This window comes from Meriones unguiculatus, chromosome 16 (genome assembly GCF_030254825.1).
Source record: "Meriones unguiculatus strain TT.TT164.6M chromosome 16, Bangor_MerUng_6.1, whole genome shotgun sequence".
Taxonomy (NCBI): domain Eukaryota; kingdom Metazoa; phylum Chordata; class Mammalia; order Rodentia; family Muridae; genus Meriones; species Meriones unguiculatus.
Window position 1 is genome coordinate 48,371,203 of NC_083363.1, and position 10,922 is coordinate 48,382,124.

Sequence of the window (10,922 nt, forward strand, 5' to 3'; positions counted from 1 at the left end):
TCTGGTAGTCTTGCCATTGAATGTCTTGCCACAGACAAGACATGGTCTTTGTATTTTAATAAACTGTTACTATAAGAAAGAAATGGTGAAAAAATAATTATAAAAATAAACTGATACTATGTGATCCAAAACTTGTATATCCATAGGTAAATTCTAGGGGCAGTCGGAAAGTAAGGGAAACTTAAGGATAAGCTTGCACTTAGTTAGTCCTTGGTTGATTTGTAAACATATATGTATATATATATGTGTATATATCCAAAAGAATAGATATATAGACATGCTGCTTCAGTCTTTCTGGCCACTTTTTTTCCACAAAACGTATATGCATTCACCACTGGATTTCAGAAAGTTACAAACATAACTTGGAAGTCTTCATCTGCGTTCCCTATTGAAGCCCCAAATAACTTGTATAGCTCATGGTCCAATGACTTTCTTTTTAATAAACAACATATAAATTTAGGTGGGTTGGTACATGGAGGACGCTATCCATGCTGAGTCAAGGAACTAGGAGAGTTTGGTCTGTGTATGGGGAAACTACTGCCTTTTTTTTTTTTCCTATAGTCATGTACAATTCAGTTCACATAGCTTCTTCTTTGCATAAATCATGCAGGCATCTCTGATTCAGCAACATCTTCGTATAGGTTTAGCAAGGAGTCATTTTGTAAAGAAAACCTCCCAATTAATCAACATAAAGCACATTCAAGTGCATAGAACTTGAAAAATAGCAGCTGTGGGCATTATTCTTTCTATGAATCCCCAGCTGTTTTGAGAGATATAACAACCACAGATCAGGAAGAGGGTAGGAATTCATTCTTGTTTCAAATTATGTTAACTATTATAATTTTTGGGGGGAGGGGATACCTTACTAATGGTGATATCCATGCTTTGGAGGTTTTATTTTTTTCCCTGTTAATTTCTTGGTAAAAATTTTGATAGTGAAGATGAGGTTTTAATGGGAGGATGCAGGGTTTGCTCCATATTTACAAATGTTCTTGTATCTTGGATATATGAGTTTTTTTAAATAGCAACATTGGTAATAAGAAGACTGGGATACAGTTCTGTTTCTAGCCCTAGGAGTGAGAACCAGAAAATTGTAACTATGAACTTCAGATGCCTCCTTACAGAAGACCAGTCACAACTTTATAACTCCATTGCATTACTTACAAAGTTCTGTTGGGAGGTAAGAGTCAGTCTTAGTCAACAGTCAACTGTGAAAACCCAGCTATTTTAATGTGCATTTTTTAATTTAACAGAAATATTAAAGTACAAATGAAGTGCTCAGTTAAGTGGTTACAAAGACATTACAAACTGTGCAAGTGATAGTTTATAACGGGTTTAGAAGTTATACATATTTAATTGTTTGTGTGTGTATGTATGTACTCACATATGTTGTATGTACCACCTGTGCATGTGAGCAGGCCAGAGATAGACAGTTCGTATCTTCCTCAGTCACTCTAGCTTTGCGTTTGTTTGTTTTTCAGACAAGGTCCCTCAGGAACCTGAAGCTCACTGGTCTCTCAGCTAGACTGGCAGGCCAGTCAGCCCCGGGGATTGCTCTATCTCTGCTTCCAGCACTGCAGTTACAGAAAAGTATCATGGCACTTGCTTCTGAGGTGCTTCTTGGGGATCTAAACTCATTCTTTCACGTTTGTGCAACAAGCAATTTATGGAGCCTTGAGCTTGTTAAAGATCGAGTAGAATTATGGAAAACTATTTTCAGTGTTTTCATTTAGATATTCTCCTGGCGTTCAGCTTACTCCTGTCATATTTCACAAGCACACAGGTTCACCTTGTACAGAATTTGACACCTCTCTGAACAAAAGAATGTCAACCTTTACATTCATGTTGGGATCTTTAGACCCTCACAGAAGATGGACTTGTACTTTAAAAGATTTAATATCTTTTTGAAGATGCTCTGTTCTCTAGTAATCATCCTCATATCTGTTTACTGATACAAGATGAAAGATAAGGCAACATAGTGGACTGTAGGAACTGTAAAACCAAATGCCTCTCCTTTTGGAGTTTAAGAACCATTTATCAGCATAAAATCTCAATATCCTCCTGGATCCTAGATGAAGAGTTTGGTTCTCCATTCATTTAATTTTAAAATGTATGCATGCTTCACTGCTCTTCAATCTGTGACCTTCTATTTTTACCAAATCATGAAGAGAGAGGATACCAAACACAAGCAGAGGCCAAAGGTACTTAATTTGGTATTCTAAACTGAAGATAAAAATTAACTCCAGATGATATGCACAAACGTGAAATTCTCTGCTTCAGGGAAAAAAAAAACCATCTTCTGCCACATTTTTACCTATCCTGGACCTCCTCATAATATGCCACAAATGTGCTTCCACAATGCAGTAGTAAATTTTCAGAAACAGATGGATAAACTGAACTGGAGAGATTTGATTTCCAATTGTCATTTTTATATTTTATTTCTTTTTGGGTTGAATTTATTTTTTTTTCTTTCTGAAAATTATCAAAGAGCCACATAAAAGTAGGACTTGCAAAAGGTGTTTGAATAAATGAATAAATATAAGATCTGTAAAGCTGCAAATTAATAAATGGCTGGGGTTATAGGATGGGCATTGGAGCCAATTTCTCATTGCATTTCAGCATCTTCTCCAGGAAAGTAACAGTAAGGGAAGGTTACAGTTCCAAGCAAGCCCTTTCCTTTGTCTTATCTTTACAGAAAAATAAAATGTTGGCTTTAGTCTTGATTTCACTAATTTTATGTTGCTTGGGAGCTATATCTCCTATTTTATTTAAAGTTTGTTCTTATATTTTTTTTTGTCCTATACCCATACTCCTAAAGACTGTCCATTAATTCCAGTTATCTTATCTCTAACAGTAGGCATCCTGTTGATCCATTTCCAGTTCAAGTCTTCTACTGGAATGATCTGTGTATTTTATATTGTGGTCCTGGCCAAGCTCACCTTTTTAGCTTTTCTTGAAGAAAAGCTTTTCCTGATGAGAACACAGGTGGGTAAGAGGATTCACTTACCCACCTGGCAGCTTCTTCCCGGTGACCCTTACCTACCTGCACTTTTGTTCATATTCCACGCTGCCCCTTTTAACAAGTCCTATGTGAGATCACTGACATATAGTGAGCCTTAAGCATTTAAAACATGCAATTCGCTGAGTTTTGACATGTGCATGAGGGTGAGATCATGAACAGAATAGTAGAGTATATTCATTACCCTCAATTGCTTTTTGATCTCCAGGCTGATTTTCTGCGGGGTACTAGATCATTCCAGAAAAAAAAAAAAAAAAAAAAAAAAAGACTGATTTCATTCAGTGTTTGTAGTTACCTCCATCCTACTTCATTCTAGGAGCATTATTGCAACTTATACAAGAAAATGTATTGTTACAGTTGAAAATTATTTTATCACTTCCATACAACACGGCTGAGAATTGCTTTTGTTTCTTATGCCAGAAACAGCTAGATACCAATATCCACTTTTTTTTTTCTTCCTTTAGAAACAGCTTCCTGGAGTTTTTGCTGGACAGAGATATGCTTTTCCTACCGACAACCTGATTTCCTAGTTTCCTTCGCAGTTAGGCTTGCTCTAGCTCTGCCCAGCAGGGTGTGAGGAGAGGTCTGAGGGCAGCGACCTGTGGTGAGAGAGGAGAATAGAGATGTATGCTTTTAGCTTCTGATTGACTGCAATGTTGTGATGGCCACCTGAAACCATGAGAGAGAAAGAGAGTATTGAAGATGGCAAGACAAAAATGAGAAAAGATTTCTGAAAGCGTGAACAGAAGTATAAAAACCTATCAACATCACTTACGACATTGTAACTTCTGTTGTTTTGTTACTGAATCCAAAACTATGTTCTACTTCTGTTTTCTTGTCCTCCTCTGCCTACAATCTACTCATTGTAAATAGGGTATTTTTCTTGTGGTCTGCATATTTGTGCCTGCCCCCTAATTGAGATGTTGAAATCTAATCTCCAATGTGGTAGTATTAAGAAATGGGATTTGGGGAAATGACAGGGTCAAAGGGTCTGTCCCTTCATGGCTGGAAGAGACATCCTGTGATAGAAGACTAAAAATCTTGTTCATTTTTTTTATTTCAACATTTTTCTTTATTGTATAATTTTTAAAATTAATTTATTTATTACAGTTTATTCACTTTGTATCCCAGCTGTAGCCCCCTCCCTTATCTCCTCCCAGTCACACCACCTCCCATTTCTCCCCCTATTCCCCATCCATAGACCACTAATAGGGGAGGACCTCCCCTTCTATCTGATCCTAGCCTATCAGTTCTCGTCAGGGCTGGCTGTATTGTCTCCCTCTGTGGCCTGGCAAGGCTGCACTCCCCACGAGGAGGTGATCAAAGAGCCAGCCACTGAGTTCATGTCAGAGACAGCCCCTAATCACCTTACAAGGGAACCCAATTGGAAACTGAGCAGCTTATGGGCTTCTTCTGAGCAGGGGGTCTAGGTACTCTCCATGCATGGTCCTTGCTTGGACTATCAGTCTCTGCAGGCTCCACTGATCCGAAGGTTTTTGGCTCTGTTGTTCTCCTTGTGATCTTTCCCCTCCAGGTCTTTCTATCTCCCTCTTCTTCCATAAGGATTCCAACATTCTGCCCAAAGTTTGGTTAGGAGTCTCAGTATCCCCTTCAATACCCTGATGGGTAGAGTCTTTCAGAGGCCCCCTATGGAAGGCTCCTGACCTTTTCCCTGTCTTCTCCAATGTCTCCCTGACTTTTCCTACTTCCAATGTTTATCCTGTGTTGTCGAATACTGATATTTAATTTTGATTTATCTTTTGGTTAATCAGCAGTTATTCTTAAACCAGCTTTATACCCAAATCAGCACACAGAGACTAGGATGTATTTAGTTAACCTAGAGCAAAATGCTGGGCATCCTAAACCTCCAAGCATGCATAGCTTCCTCCCATTCAGAATTTCCAACATTATATTTGCTTTTAGTCATATTGTAGGTCCATTTCATCTCTCCTCGTGGTTCCAAGTTCTGTCCTGCAGATCCCTGCCCTCCTACTCTTCCCACTCGCTTCCTTCTCTTCCCCTCTGAACCAGGATATCCCACCCTATTCTCTCCATTGCTCAGCACTGTGGCTGGTTGTTTTATTAACAATACAGAAAACAAATGGTGGCATGTTTACAAAGTTGAGACGGGTGTTGCTTAGAATAAGCATCCCAATGCAATGTCAGGATTGAAACCAGATAGTGTTATAGAGAAATCAACACTTGAATGAACAAGGGTAAATTGAATACATTCCACAAGAACATTATGCCAACATTTCCCCCTTTTAATCCAATAAAAGGCCCATTTTCTTTCAATACAGTAATAATTATAAATTTTATGAAAACAATTAGGCAAGATTTACATGTGCAATGTCCAGTTTACATGCACTTGGCAATTTAGGAGAAAGTATTTGATTATCTATCCGGTCTTGACAAGTTTAGAGTTCTATACCTAAATTAACTTTTATTATTATTGGTATTTTTTATATGAAAACATTTTCTTAAATTCTAAATAGCTTAAGCTTAATTGTGGAACTATAACTATTTGGTATTCCACCCCACCAGAGACTTAAGAAGGAATAAAATTACTTGAGTAAATAGGAAGTGCATGTTAGCAGCTTCCAAGAAATAAAAAATTGACAAAGTTTTCTGCCTGATCACCCGAAACTCTCTATAACGTCGGAGCATCATCTTCCGCCTTCTGGCTCACTATATTTGACAGACATAAATGTGAAGCAGGAACTATTTAGGATTTTCTTACCCTGTCTTGGTAGAGTTCAGAAGTTGATCTGTCCTGCATTTAGGCTTGTCCACTTTTGGTAGATTCTGCTGTCCTGAAAAGAGGGCATTTTCTTTTTGCTTGAGTGGCTCGTTTGCCACATTTGAAGCCATCTTTTTATGGAGGTTCTTTGATGCTCATTATCTTCTTTGAGGTAGGTGGGGTGCTGCCAGGAGATGACCTGTCTCATTGTCAAAGAATCTTTAAAATAATAAAGACATTTTAAATGCCATATTCTGTAGGTCTCTGAAGTTTTTGAAGACTTATCTATCTTTATGTACTCAACCTGTCTATAAAATTATATCTATCTGTTAAACTAGGATGCATACTCCTGTGATAAGTTAGACTAGTGTGTGACATGACTATGAGTTGATTAACTAGCAATTAACTTGCATTACTGAATACCCTAAACAGTTTGTAAAAGCAGTTTAAAAGTATTGGAAGTAGTATATACGAAGAAGTATATACAAAGAACTAAAGAAGCTGAAAAGCAGCAATCCAAGTAATCCAATTAAAAAATGGGGAACAGAGCTAAACAGAGAATTCTCGACAGAGGAGTATCGAATGGCAGAAAAACACTTAAAGAAATGCTCATCCTCATTAGCCATCAGGGAAATGCAAATCAAAACGACCCTGAGATATCACCTTACACCCATCAGAATGGCCAAGATGAAAAACTCAAGCGATAACACATGCTGGAGAGGTTGTGGAGAAAGGGGAACCCTCCTCCACTGCTGGTGGGAATGTAAACTGGTACAACCACTCTGGAAAGCTATCTGGTGCTTTCTAAGACAAATAGGAATAGTGCTTCCTCCAGACCCAGCTATACCACTGCTAGGTATATACCCAAAGTTTGTTCAAGTGCACAAAAAGGACACTTGCTCAACCATGTTTATAGCAGCTCTATTTGTAATAGCCAGAACCTGGAAACAACCCAGATGTCCATCAACGGTGGAATGGGTACAGAAATTGTGGTATTTTTATATAATGGAATACTACTCAGCAATCAAAAAGGAGGAAATCATGAAATTTGCAGGCAAATGGTGGGATCTAGAAAAGATCATTCTGAGTGAAATATCCCAGAAGGAGAAAGACAAACATGGGATATACTCACTTATATAGACCTATAAGATATGATAAACATAATGAAATCTATACACCTAAAAAAGATAATCAATTGAGCGGACATGGGGTAAGATGATCAATCCTCATTTAGAAAGACAGATGGGATGTGCATTGAACGTATGACAGGAGTCTACTGAGCGCATCTGAAAGACTCTAACTAGCAGGGTTTTCAAAGCAAAGACTCATGACCAAACCTTTGGCAGAGTACAGGGAATCATAAGAAAGAAGGGGAGTTAGTATGATGGGGAAAGGATAGGAGCTCCACAAGGACCAAATATATCTGGGCACAGGGTCTTTTCTGAGACTGACATTCAACCAAGGACCATGTAAGGATATAACCTAGAACCTCCACTCAGATGTAGCCTGTGGTAGCTCAGTAACCAATTGGTTTCCCAAAGTGAGGGGAACAGGGACTATTTCTAACAGGAACTCAATGACTGGCTCTTTGGTCTCCCCACCCACGAAGGGAGGAGCAGTCCTGTTAGGCCACAGAGGAGGGCTTTGCAGCCAGTCCTGAAGATACTTGATAAAACAGGATCAGATGAATGGGGAGGAGGTCCCCCCTATCAGTGGACTTGGAAAGGGGCACGGTGGAGATGAGGGAGGGAGGGAGGGACTGAGAGGGAATGAGGGATCGGGACACGGCTGGGATACAGAGTTAATAAAATGTAACTGATAAAAAAAAATAAAGTTAAAATTCTTCCCTTTAAAAAAAAAGTATTGGAAGTAACCTTGAATTTGTATCAATATACTAAAATTTATCAATGTATTAAAAATAGACTTATTTTGTCATCAGTATACAAAATCCTATACCAGAGTTAAAAAATAACCTTATTTGAGAATAATAATAAAGCCTTAAATTGAGTAGATTCAATAATCTACCTTTTGTCTCATTCCTGTAAGATATCCCTGTATTCCCCTTTCTTTCTTTTCAACCTCTTTTCTCCTTATCTAAGAAAGAAAAGAAAAAGGAAAAGAGAGAAATCCCTGAGTCTAACCTTGTTTTCTCTCTGAATAAGACTATCAATAATTTATAACCATATCCCAAACAAACATTCATAGCCACAGAGAACAACCAAAAACCTACCTGATCCCCCTTAAAGGAAATTGGACGTCGTTCTCATGAATTTTTCCTAGCTGACTTTTGAACACTCAGAAATCCTGTTAGGGGGCCAAAATAAAATTGGGGAAAATGGTTAATTAAGCAAACATTAACATCTGTTGTCCAGTCTTTGAATGTTGAGAAATTTCAGGCTTAATATGAGTCCTGTTTGGAATAGTCAAAAATGCTGAACCAATTGAGATTAGCAGCTTTCTTCAAAGCTCTCTTGGAAACAGGCTTTCATGAGAAACAGCAGTTGAAGCAGTTGAGGCTGGAACATGCAGGATGCTGGAACATGCAGGAAGCTGGGACAGATATGTCAATGTCCCAGCATGCTGGGAGGATGAATTCTGTCAGGTTTGATCCAGTGTCCAGTCCTATTGTTCTGCAAACATATAATTTCTCACAAGCATTACACAGTCCTAAAATTATAAATGTATGAGATATACAGGATGAAACTAAACTGTAAACCAATTTTATTTATGCCAATTAAAAGAATGGCATAATAAATTTTGAGGATATTGTAGCCATGGGTTTATTGGTCATGTGTTGTTGAAGTTCTGGCTAGAGCCATTTTTTTTTTTTATGATTCAGTCAGTTTTAGAGTTGTCCCTATGTGAAGGGATGATCAGTTTATGTTACCTGTTCTGTTTAGTCTTCTTTGTTTCTCTCTCCTTGTATGTGGCCAAGATCTTCTGGTGGTCTTCCTCTGTCATTTTTGGTTATTAGTTTTGATGGAAACCATAATTTCTCTTCTGTAGGAAGACACGCAAAACCTCCTCCCCAGCGTAACACATTCCCTGTTCTCCATTGTGAGGTTAGTACCTTTATATGCTGCTTTAATCCAGCAGTCTTTTCTAAATTCCACTGTATCTTAGCAGGTGTGTTACTTATCTCATGTAAACATTTTAAAATTGATAAATCATCATTTAATCTATTTGGGGGAGATATTATATTTCCCTTCTGTTTTATGAGCGTCTTTTAAAAATTACTGCTAGATATTTTCATAATTGTTTGAACTGTAGGATTAAAAGTTATACATGTCATACTGTCTAAAATATTGTCGAATTCCAATGGATATACATGTAGAAGCACCATCAGCCCCAATTTGCAAGGGCGTCTCCAAAACATTTGCCATCTCTAACAAATGTTGCTCTCTAGAATTTAAGGCAAAAGCCTACTAGAATTAAGTCTTAATTAAATCTTTGACATAGCACATATGTTTCATTTCTCAACTCTTTAAATTGGAGCATACCAGCCATTGTATGACCTTGTTCCAAGACAACATTAAACAGGATCTGCATTTCTACTTTAGCATATAGACCTTCATCTAGTAATTGAACCTTAACAATGCATACAATATCCAGTCTGACCAAGTTGGCCTGTAGCTGAAGACTTTCTCTCCAGCATCTCAATGGGCTGCCATTGTGCAATATCTTCAAGCCTCTGTGGCCTTTTGTCATCTGGACCTACCTCTTTCTTGGTGTTATTGTAAGTACCAGGTTGGATTGTTCTGAAGGCTATTTTAATTCAAAGATTCCCCCAACCTCTGTTCTATGGCCTTGAATTTATCATCTCTTTTCTCAGTCTCTTCTTTCTCCAAGTCTGTCCTATCTTGATCTCTCCCACAAAGGATATACAAAACTGAAATGATCATTGAAAAAAATTATTTCTTTGCTAAGAGAAACAAGCTCAAATGGTACCTAGAAGCACTGTGTCATTGTGTCTTCTTCCATTTTCAACATAGAAAATTATAATTTTTAATCTCAAACCTCTAAGGACTTTACCTTTTTAGACCCAGCTTCCTTCTCAGACCTTACCAGTTCAGATGCTGAGGCTTCTCAGTCTGTCTCTGGGTCTGCTTCCAGGGAGAGCTATTTTTCTGCCTCCCTCACTGGATCCTGACCCCTTCCTCACTCTGGGAAGTTATCGGGTCCACAAATGTTTGCTCCTCCAACTATCAAGAACCCCTTCTCAAAGGGATTTAACTTTCTGCCTTGGCTAGCAAAGCTTGGCTTTGAGAAACTTTCTTGTTAGAAAACCACTTCCTCCCCCCTCCCCCCCAAAGAAACTGACTCTCTGGAGTTTGTATGTAAGAATTTTTGTTTTCTGCAGTCTGCTGGAGGCCTTGCTGCTCTGCAGGGGATCTGTCTAATCAAGAATCTGTGAGGTCCTAGTTAGGAACTGCGGTTGCTTTGTTTTTAAGGCACAAAATTGAAAAACTGCTCTATAGTTTTACTTTCTTTGTAAGTTCTTGTTAGATTATTGTAAATTCTGCCACACGTTGGTACACCATTTGCTGTTGATATTTATGTTTTATATTTATATTCGATTTAACTTTTGGTTGATCAGCAGTTATTTCTAAACCAACTGTATACTCAAATCAGCACACAGAGACTAGAATATATTTAGTTAACCTAGAGCACAATGCTGGGCAATTATTACTCCATCCTAAACCTCCAAGCATGCATACTTCCTCCTATTCAGAATTTCCAACATTATACTTGCTTTTAGTCATATCTTAGAGCCATTTCATCTCTCCTCATTGTTCCAAGTCCTGTCCTGCAGATCTCTGCCCTCCTACTCCTCCCTCTCACTTCCTTCTCCTCCCCTCTGGACCAGGATGTCCCACCCTATTCTCTCCATTGCTCAGTACTGACTGTGGCTGGTTGTTTTATTAACAATACAAAAAAAAAAAAAAACAAAAAAAACAAATGGTGGCATGTGTACATAAACTTGAGACAGGTGATGCTTAGAATAAGAATCACAATGCAATCACAATCTGATTGAAACCAGCTAGCAGGACAGAGAAATCAGCATTTGAATGAACAAGGGTAAATTGTATACATTCCACAAGGACATTGTACCAACAATCCTGTTTGCCCTCCTGAGTGAGCTTTCAGCCTCTTCTCTAGGGT

General features: G+C 38.3%; 1 long non-coding RNA gene across 1 annotated transcript; it reads right to left on the minus strand.

Annotated features, from left to right (window-relative positions):
* Positions 1 to 3,415: 3,415 nt before the first annotated feature.
* LOC132648249 (uncharacterized) lies at positions 3,416 to 9,967 on the minus strand. Its single transcript, XR_009586620.1, has 4 exons — positions 9,825 to 9,967; positions 7,990 to 8,063; positions 5,760 to 5,978; positions 3,416 to 3,618 (listed from the first exon to the last, which is right to left on the minus strand). It is a non-coding gene; the product is annotated as an uncharacterized LOC132648249 (long non-coding RNA).
* Between the last annotated feature and the right edge of the window lie 955 nt (positions 9,968 to 10,922).